This window comes from Gadus macrocephalus, chromosome 18, assembly GCF_031168955.1.
Source record: "Gadus macrocephalus chromosome 18, ASM3116895v1".
NCBI lineage: Eukaryota > Metazoa > Chordata > Actinopteri > Gadiformes > Gadidae > Gadus > Gadus macrocephalus.
The window spans coordinates 631,743-641,224 of record NC_082399.1 but is presented as its reverse complement, the minus strand read 5'-3'; positions in this window follow the sequence as shown (position 1 = coordinate 641,224).

Here is a 9,482-nt window from a genome sequence, read left to right as displayed (position 1 = left end):
GTATTGTCTCGTCATCCTTTTTGTGTTTGGTTGGAAGAACAAGAATAGCTTTGAGGACGCTAAAAACAGACTCCATGGGGAGTTACCCCTGGCTGAGGGATGTGTGACAAAGATCTGCTGCTGACGCTATGGACAGGATGTGGAAAGTCTGGCATATCTCTAATGCTACTTGTAGCATCCCCAGCTGGATAATGATCTGTCTCTTTACCTGATGGCTCACAGTTTTGAGCGAACAGACGATCCCTTAGCTCCCTGAAATCTGTGAACACATGTTGAACACAACAAGAGCTACAAAAGGAAAGAAAATAAAAGTATTACCATCTATTCACATTCTGAGGCTAAATGTACTATTGCCGTACAATATTCTACAGCTAAAATCATACATTAACATCTCAATGAAGATAGATCACAATTTATATTGCAATCAAGGAAAATCACATTAAAGTTTTAACCCGTAAGGTTGGTAACCACCTCTGATAGAGTACCATAGCTAATCATATTTAACACTTTGTCACATTTGGTAGTTCGAACATCTATATTGCAGTCACTGTAAAACAAAAATGCTGCATTTCTTCATACCAGCAATCATATTTTACAGAGAATATAACCCTCCCAGACTGACCGCATTGAACTAATGTAGCAGCCTAGTTCGCCTTAACACAATCGAATAAACTCAGTAAAACTATTAGACCACAATACAACCTAACATTAAACAACAAATAAAAATAAGTGATGACAAACCTTGTGCCCTTGTCAGCCAGGTGCTGAATAAGGAAATAGGGAACATTTTCTGACGTTTTACAAGCACACTTAATGATCTACCCGAGTTTCCCATCACACTTTTCAGTTTCCCGAAAGTCTAAGAAGTCTAAACATAAAAAACCAATGATCAAGGAATGCCGAGGTCATTTGCACCACCCAAACCAATTCACGTCAACCGGTTTAATGTCTTTATGACTCTGGCTGCATTCATTCCCTGTGGAGCTCTGATTTATTTACCACACCAAATGTTAATAATCAAACATATCACCAATCCATTCAATCATTTGCCTAGAAGTTTGCCATGGTTGTACAGATGCCGAATCTAATCCTACCACCACCAGAGCCGGTCCGTCCCAGGGTCAATGTCCACGAGCCCTCAGCGCTGTGCAGCCGCCCCTCCCCGTCTCCCCCCCCAGGGATGGCGTTCGGCCTATAGTGGGGGGGCTAAGCCCCCACAAGATGTTCAAAAGCCCCCCCTACAATTTTTTATTTTTTGTCATGTAAATTGTAACATGCATGCACTTAACATAATAAGCCAGAATATGAGTTGAATGGATACATTTTCTAACCTATTTCCCGGAACTCACCCCAATATGTAGACTTAATGTAACGGGGGGGTTAGGCAGAACCCAAGTGCACGGACAGACGACAGTTGAGGACAGCTTCAAGGGTTTAACTCGGTGCATGATCGGGCAGGCAGAGAGCAAACAGTCGGCAACGGGAGGGCAGACAGACAGGCAGGCGAGGGAGGGACCTGACAACAGGCGGGTGGTCAGACAGGCGAGGGGTCGGGAACAGGCAGGATCAGCGTTGTAGAAACAGTTCAGGAGTTGCGGGAAAGCTCTGTGAGAACGAGAGACGATCTGGCAGAGACTGAGTGGAGAGAGAGGATTCATACAGAGGGATCACAGGTGGAGGTGGTAGGGTTAATCAGGGGAGATCAGGGTGGCAGGCAGGTGAACGGGAGAACCAGGGGAGGACCATGACACTTAAATCTTACCAACTCTTACATTTGTTTACCTTATTTATATTTTTAAAAGGAGGACATCCTGAAGACTCAGGAGAGGGAAGCAGGAGGTCTTCAGGCAAGTAAAGAAAAGAGAGTGAGCCAGAAAACCGGCCCTGATAGATGCTCTGCTGTACTTTGTACTGTAATAAATGATGAATTAAAGAACCACTTTAAAGATGTGATGAAAATAAATTGGCACTTCAGACACTGCTAGGGGCTAAGCCCCCCCAGCATCTAAATCCTAGTGACGTCCCTGCCTCGCCCCCTCTGTCATTCCCTTCTTCTGTCTCCCTCCTCTCCTCTCTTCTGCTTAACTCTTTTTACTGTTTAAAATGCCCAGTTTTCCCCACAACGTCAAATCAATGACTGTCTCTCGCATTGACACGAATGCTGTCAAAATGTCCGGAGGTAATCCTGAGTATGCCCAGAATGTACCAGCCTGCCTCAACCTGAGGGGAAGAAGAGACTGAAGGACCGGGATGCAGCCTCCGCAGGTAGATGCGTTTCCTTCTCATTTATCGAATCCAAAATAACCACTTTTGTTCTAATGTATCTAATATAGCAGTATTTTTTCTATATCTAATCCATCATCGCTGTTTTAATTTCCTTTGCTGGCTGTTTGGAAAATACAATTATGATATTTTGTCAGGCCTAGGTCTTTAACTAACGTGAGTATAAAGAGAATGCAATCCATTTTGCTACATATAAACTACAGTATAAAGCATATATCTGTGTGTGTGGGTGTGGGTGTGTGTGTGAGAGAGATAGTTTGGAAGGCCAAAGGGATCCTTAACGACTGCTTATGCGTGTGCATTCGGTTCACCAAAGTTCATGAGTAACCAGCCATGAAAAGTCGCGTGTAAATTATTTGTGTACAAAGCGTGTGAATTGAAATGTAAATATGCAAACGTGTTTACACGTAGAGTGTAGAGCACAACAAGATGATCTATTTCATACAGTAATAGAACGGTTTCTTTTATCGATTTCATCCATATCAATAGATAATATATTAATACAAATATCCCATTATTAAACACTAGGCCTATGTAAATAATTGTGATAAAAGTCTCAGCTTCTCTCCCGGGATTCGCATACGCTGATGAAAACACGCACGTTTATGTATCTGTGTATAGGCCTACTTAGCGCTGTATTAAAGGGATTTCCGTGTCAATCCTCGATGAATGCAAACGATGTGTCGTTTGTCCAGAAGGCTTCTAACCTGGTGGCGCCGTCTCCTGTCGTGTAACGGTTCTGCATCGGACTAAACGCTACTTCCAATCTCCCGTTTAATGGAAGGAAAAGTTCGCCGGGGATTAAATATATCCACGACTTCTCGTTGCCCTCATTCACTACTATCACCATGTAGGCTATATTATTTTGACGGAGGCTTCAGGGACGTGTGGTCAGGGAGGCTTCACCTATCATTGTGAAAATAAACTCTGATAAAATACATTTTAATAGATTTGTTTGCATAATTATCTGTACTATAAATTTCGTTCACGTACGATTTCAATCATTTCAATAATTTGAAATAATAATAACATTTGGAATAACTTGAATAATAATCGCTGAATGTGCGTATTTCTTGTTCAATTAGAGCGTCAAAGTGCGATAGCGGTAGGCCTACACCTCTCAGATTGCGCAATCCCTGTGACTGTGTTACACACCGTGAAATATTGGATCACTTTACTGACCTGCTCCGTGAGAGTGACGATGACTGGAACACCCTGCACAGTGTTGCCAGATCCCCCCCCCCCCCCCGCCCCCCATGTCAGGTGGTCCCCTTCCTGCGTGTCCGACATCTGTCTCCAATCAGCGGAGAGCAGGACCTCGTCAGAGAGCCAGTGATCCGAGCACCGAGAGCTACGTCATCTTTAGCTTTGCGTTGCGAAACTCCGACCTCTTCCCACAAATCTCACACACACACACACACACACACACACACACACACACACACACACACACACACACACACACACACACACACACACACACACACACACACACACACACACACACACACACACACACACACACACACACACACACACACACACACACACACACACACACACACACACACACACACACACACACACACACACACACACACCAGGGCCGGCCCTGACCAATTTGGCGCCCTAGGCAAGATTTTTGCTGGCGCCCCCTACCCCGTTGGATCGCACAGTAAATTCGACTACCAATGTTCATAAACTCAGAGAAGCTACAAAGCTTTGTCTTTGAGACCCTTTGATTTTAGATAGAAAATTAAACACACGAAACGTATTACAAACCAAGTAACAAGCAATGAATCACTATTACAATAAGTATGCACAAAATACTGCAAAGAAATGCATGATGTTTACTAAAGGCATTCATAAGCAAAATAATAGAGTTCAGATTCAAATTATTGTAAATACAATTAAATGTAGTATGGTTTATCTAATTTGGTTCTAACCAGAGATTAAACAAGCACTCAACTGAAGTGTAAAGAAAATACAAAATTAGGGCTGTGCAGAGGTAGACGGGACAGCAGCACCTGATGCTGTGTCACTGGGGGTGGTACTGAAATATTTTAAAAGTGCATCTGAAGGGAGAAGAGAAGTATATGTGACGACTGCATGTTACATTTTAATAAAAAAACAGATGCTTGGTGTGCTATACATGAGACTAATATAGACTAATGAAAATGTGATGAGATTCATTCAACTTTATTGTCATTGCAATGCAATTCAGTCTAACCACAGTGCAAAAAACAGTAAAGTGCAGTGAAATGAATGTATATATAGCCTATGAATGATATGTGAAAGCTAAGGTGTGAAATATTAACATTAATACACTTTAACTGCACACTCTTGACCCCGCCCCCCTCACAGAGGGCAGGTACAGAGCAACGAGCCAGGCAGGCACCCAGAAAAAAGGCTCCTCCATTATTTAATAGCCTTTGCTATGACTTTATGTTGCTGTGGGCTTACAGCGAGGTGATTAAACCCCCTCTCCCCTCCTGACCACCATGAAAATGTCTTCACACGGGCTCACCACAAGGTGGCGCTGCGTTACTACATTCTCTAGGCCTGCTGATCTACCTTCCTCCCGACGGAGTAAGCCATCGGCTCTGAACAGCAGCGCATAGTTAACAGAAAGAGCCCATAGTTACGGCCCATAGGTGTGGGCTTGCGCATTTGTGTGTGTGTGTGTGTGTGTGTGTCGTTTGTGTCCGATTGTGCGCGTGCATATGCGCGTGCAATTGCGCGTGTATGTGTGTGTATGTGTGTCTATTGTGGCTACCGTGCGCCACAGTATGTTTGCATTTTTTTTTTTAAAGGCATCTTTTATAACGTTGTCAAAGTGCATAGGCCTATCACGTTTTAACTTTTAATAATATTTGATCCGGTTTATAAAGAGCGTTTCTAAATCCTACTCGAAGACGTTTTACACAAAAAGGAATACACTCAGACAGTACAGACACTCAAACAAAAGGAAAAAACAACAACAACAACACCACAACAAAAGACAACAAATTAAGAGAGAGAGAGAGAGGGTGGAAGTTGGCGGAGGATGATTTTTCAGATGTTGTAGGTGGTCCTGAAGAGATAGGTTTTAAGTTGACTTTTGAATGAACAGAGTGTATCGGAGTTTCGGATTGTAGCACACACACACACGCACAAGCACACGCACACATTCCCTCATCTCTGGGGAGATCTTAAGGAAAGTGTTGCTAACGAGAGCAGACAGAAATAAACTTTCGCTGGTGGAGTAGAGGCACACAAACACTTGGTCACGAAGAGGTGGGGCGACACCTAAATACATAGGCTACACGCACACACACACACACACACACACACACACACACACACACACACACACACACACACACACACACACACACACACACACACACACACACACACACACACACACACACACACACACACACACACACACACACACACACACACACACACACACACACACACACACACACACACACACACACACACACACACACACACACACACACACGCTTGCTAACCAGCTGACAGCTCTCCCCGCCCAGTAAATCAGCGTCGCTCTCCTGCGCTGAATTGGAACGGGCACGGTCGCCGCGGCAACGGAACGAGGTTCTGCGGAGCGTGTCGGCCGTCGACTGGAACGCGGCCCGTTTGTCAGCTCAGCCGACACACCGCGCGTTGACTGATTGAAACACAACAATTACACGCATTCCGAATCAGGCTCTGTGTACGACCCCCCCCCCCCCCCCCCCCCCACCCCTCCCCCTCAGGTCTCGGTCCCCCAGACCTCGTTATGGTTATCGTTATTCTTATCATCGTTATTCTTGTGTGTAGTATAGTGTATATAATGTATAACCTAGATCTCACCTCGATTAACAGGCTCATTATATCCTAGTGTAAATAAGGGCCAAGCACACACACACACACACACACACACACACACACACACACACACACACACACACACACACACACGCAGACACACACAGACACACAAACACACACATACAAACACAGTCACTCTTGGAGCACACACGCACACACCATGCAACACAAACACAAAATACGTACACGTCCAGGCACACGCACACATTCCTAGTGAGTTGCCTTCTCTCTGCCTCTTACACGCACGCAAACATACGTCAGGAAGCACACATACACACACAGACACACACAGAGACACACACACACGGCCCTACCTATTCTCCAGGCTGCAGACTGAGCAGTGGGCCGGAGGAATGCCAAACCTGCTAATTAGCCCTGATTACGTTAATATTTTCAGCTGAAATTGCCCTTTTCCCCTTCCTATCGTGTTCTTTATCTCCTGCTTTTTTCCTTCTTCCCATCGCTCTGTCCCCCCGTCAACCTCCCCCTCACCCCCCGTAGACTCCCCTACCCCCCCTCACCCCCCGTAGACTCCCCTCCCCCCCCTACCCCCCCTCACCCCCCGTAGACTCCCCTCCCCCCCCTGTACCCCCCCTCACCCCCCGTAGACTCCCCTCCCCCCCTACCCCCCCTCACCCCCCGTAGACTCCCCTCCCCCCCTGTACCCCCCCTCACCCCCCGTAGACTCCCCTACCCCCCCTCACCCCCCGTAGACTCCCCTACCCCCCCTTCCCCCCCTTCACCCCCACCATACACACCCCTACCCCCCCCTCACCCCCGTAGACTCCCCTACCCCCCCTTCACCCCCCCGTAGACCCTCCTACCCCCCTGCACCCCCAACATACACTACCCCCTCCCCTTTCCGTGATCATTTACTTTTCCTTATTTGCACAAAACTAAGGGCCCTTAACTTGGCAGACGAATGGTCGCTACTTCCTTTGTTTGTGTGTGTGTGCGTGGGTGCATGGGTGCGTGTGTGTGTGTTTGTGTGTGTGTGTGTGTGTGCATGTGTGTGTGTGTGTGTGTGTGTGTGTGTGTGTGTGTGCTTCATGGTGTGTGTGTGTGTGTGCGCGCTCGCGCGTGTGTGTGTGTGTGTGTGTGCGTGCGTGCGCGTGCGGCAATTCTCTCGGTCTTGGTCTCGGTCTCGGCCTCCGGTATCGTTCTCCGGTCTCGGTCTCGGCCTCCGGTCTCCGGTTTCGGTCTCGGCCTCCGGTCTCGGCCTCCGGTCTCGGTCTCGGCCTCCGGTCTCGGCCTCCGGTCTCGGCCTCCGGTATCGTTCTCCGGTCTCGGCCTCCGGTCTCGGCCTCGGCCTCCGGTCTCGGCCTCCGGTCTCGGCCTCCGGTCTCGTTCTCCGGTCTCGGCCTCCGGTCTCGGTCTCGGCCTCCGGTCTCGGTCTCGGCCTCCGGTATCGTTCTCCGGTCTCGGCCTCCAGTCTCGGTCTCGGCCTCCGGTCTCGGTCTCGGCCTCCGGTCTCGGCCTCCAGTCTCGGTCTCGGCCTCCGGTCTCGGTCTCGGCCTCGGCCTCGGTCTCTGGTCTCGGTCTCGGCCTCCGGCCTCGGCCTCCTCTGGGTGAGGAGCAGCAGCAGGAGGGTCTTAGCTCCGGGCCGCCGGCCCCTCCTGTCCTCCACCAGCCCGCCGCCCCACACGGGGCCCGCGTGCGTCAGCGCTCTGCGTGCGTCAGCGCTCTGCGCGGCGGTGGATCCCCTGAAGGTTACGGCTGTTTGTGCACCGAGGCCCCGCTGCCCAAAGACCTTAGCAGGTGTTCGTCTGCTCCGTGGATCTGCTGCAGCTGCAGACGTGAACACAGAGTCTCAGAACACATGGAGGCGCTTCACGACCTCAGCCAGAGGAGCCCCTCATTTGCCCGATGATTGTTTGTGCAGATATTCCGGAACGGGTCGGTTGTCATGTGGGAGATGGGGGGGGGGCGCGTACCAGCCCTCCACAACTCACTGGTCCTCGCTGGAGATTTGTCATTTGATTTTCTTTTTATGACATTTGGCTTTTATTTCAATCTGGTTCTAATGTACAAAGAGTTATCGTGTTTGAGTTATGCGTGGCCTGTCAGCTCTGTACTCGCTCGGAAGAAGATGTTGAGTCAATGTTCTCTCGAATGTGTAGGACTGGCTGAAATACCGCCGGAATCCAGGCTTCAAGCCCCCCCACTCAGGACAGACTCAGGAGAGACTCAGGACAGACCTGAGAGGAAAGGAGAGGAGAGAGGACGATAGGAGAGGGGAAGAGAGGGAGAGAGGGAGGGGAAGAGGAGGGGAGAGGAGAGGAGGGGAGGAGAGGGAGGAGAAGGGAGAAGAGGAGAGGAGGGGAAGGGAGGAGAGGAGAGGGGGGGAAGAGAGGAGAAGAGGAGGGGAGGGGAGGAGAGGGGAGGGGGAGAAGGGGAGGGGAGGAGAGGGAGGGGAGGAGAGGAGGGGGAGGGGAGAGGAGAGAGGAGGAGGAGGAGAGATGAGGATAGGAGAGGGGAGGAGAGGAGAGGAAGAGAAGGGAGGAGAGGGGGAGGGGAGAGGAGAGAGGAGGATAGGAGAGGAGAAGAAGAGAGGGGAGGGGAGGGAGAGGAGGGGAGGAGAGAGAGGAGGAGAGGAGAGAGGAGGAGAGGAGGGGAGGAGGGGAGGGGAGAGGAGGGAGGAGGGGAGGGGAGAGAGGAGAGAGGAGGAGGGGAGGGGAGTGTTTGGTTTCTCTGGCTCGGACCTGAAGCCAAAGTCGTCGTGCCAACAGAAACCTTCGCTGCCCTCATGACAACATCGCAGAGGGTCCAACATTCACACACACACACACACACACACACACACACACCACACACACACACACACACACACACACACACACACACACACACACACACACACACACACACACACACACACTGGCACAAACACATTTTACAGACAATAAGTACTGTGGGATTCCTACATACAAATGATTACTGAGTAAATAGAGAATCATTTGCTTCACAGATAAGACCAAATATTTGGGAGAAAAAGTGGAAATGGCTCTGCATCAAACTAAACAGAGTTCAGCAAAATGAACGGCTTGGCTGGCCGGCTGAAGGCTGTTCTACACTCTGTTGACGTTCCATTCTTTATTGTTTCACCGTATTACAAAACATTTAAAACAAGATTCATTATCCGTATGGAGTTTCATTGTGGAATAACGTAACGAATGGTAGATAAACATCTCTGCTTCCGCACAAATAACATACACCTTGAGAATTAATGTTGGCTTCTCTTCTCAAGAAGGGTTATAAATAAAGGATTCCTCCCTGGGAGAATAAGAGCTTTAACCCCAGATAACTCAGGACTA